General features: G+C 34.3%; 1 long non-coding RNA gene across 1 annotated transcript; it reads left to right on the forward strand.

Annotated features, from left to right (window-relative positions):
- The first annotated feature begins 935 nt into the window (after nucleotides 1–935).
- On the forward strand, nucleotides 936–1,394 carry LOC107081049. Its single transcript, XR_001481018.1, has 3 exons — nucleotides 936–1,086; nucleotides 1,169–1,229; nucleotides 1,316–1,394. It is a non-coding gene; the product is annotated as an uncharacterized LOC107081049 (long non-coding RNA).
- Nucleotides 1,395–1,412: the final 18 nt, after the last annotated feature.

The raw sequence follows: 1,412 nt of genomic DNA on the forward strand, positions 1-1,412 counted from the left end.
AATAATCACTTATTCATGTCTCTAACTACGTTGCTTGCTGTTTTATATCTTAGGGTTAGGGTCAGGGTTAGGGCTAATTCTAATTTATATTCTATGTTCTTGAAAGGGGCGTAAGATGCGCATGCGCATACGATGAAAAAAACGTCCAAAACGCACGAAATTACGGTGCATAACTTTTCGTACGATTTCATACGAACTCATAATGAGAATACACTGATACTGTAGGAGGAATACTTGTTCACATTTGAAAAACGTTTCACTTTATGGGACATAACTCCACACTAGCATAAACTTGCAGCTATGAATGAAGACATATACATACATTATACATGTATGGCGCTGTGGCCTCAGCAGACTCTCATACCTCCCTCTCCACATTATAAAGATCCATATATTTATTTGTATTTGACACTATTAGGAATCAAAAACTTAAAGCATCCAAATAGTATTTAAACATTAGCAACATTTTCTATGTGTAATTTTTGTTAAACATGATAAATACATCTGAATAACTTTACAGATTGGTGTCAGTGTTTACTTTTGAACCTCTTTTTTTTTATTTTTGTACCATTTTTGATTTTATTTTATTTTTTTATAATGTGCATTCAAAGTACATCATAGGGATGTTTACATAAAAAAACAAACTATAAGAATACACAATAAAACATACATACAAATACTTTGGTTTTTTGACAAATAAATCAAAGAGGTATTACACAAAGTAAAATCTATTGATTATGTGGTGCAAATGTGAGCAATATACAATCTCATGGTCAAAATTTGAACAAACATGGAATACAAGATCAAACTGCATGAATATATGTGGAAAATGTGTCCAACATGTGAACACAAGTTCAATTTGTTGGATTTCTTTGTCAGCCTATGTTCATGCACCAAATGATGCTGAGGTTTCTGTTCCTCTCTCCATACAGGGAGTCTGTAAGCTTCTGGCCTTCATCCATTTATATATAATGGGCTGTAACTACTTCTGGATGCTCTGTGAGGGCATCTACCTACACACTCTGATTGTTGTGGCTGTGTTTGCAGAAAAACAGCATCTTTTGTGGTATTATCTTCTAGGATGGGGTTAGTAAAATGCAAACTCTCCCATCTAAATAAATAGCATGCTCTGATGCAAACCAAAGATATAATTTTAAATGTTTTGCAGGTTTTCCACTTGTGCCAGCTGTTATATATTCAATTGCCCGTTTTTGCTACTACAATGACAGGTGAGTTTTTCTGATCCAGAAAAAAAAAAAAATTATAAGTATATCAGGTATTTATTTAACTGACAGCCTTTGCCGTGTCTTTCCAGATGCTGGGGCAGCTCGGATACGTCCTTGCTGTATATTATCCATGCCCCCTTCTGCACTGCTTTAGTGGTAAGGGTTTCTATGTTATTCACAAATTTT

This window comes from Cyprinodon variegatus, unplaced genomic scaffold (genome assembly GCF_000732505.1).
Source record: "Cyprinodon variegatus isolate N-32 unplaced genomic scaffold, C_variegatus-1.0 Scaffold2755, whole genome shotgun sequence".
NCBI lineage: Eukaryota > Metazoa > Chordata > Actinopteri > Cyprinodontiformes > Cyprinodontidae > Cyprinodon > Cyprinodon variegatus.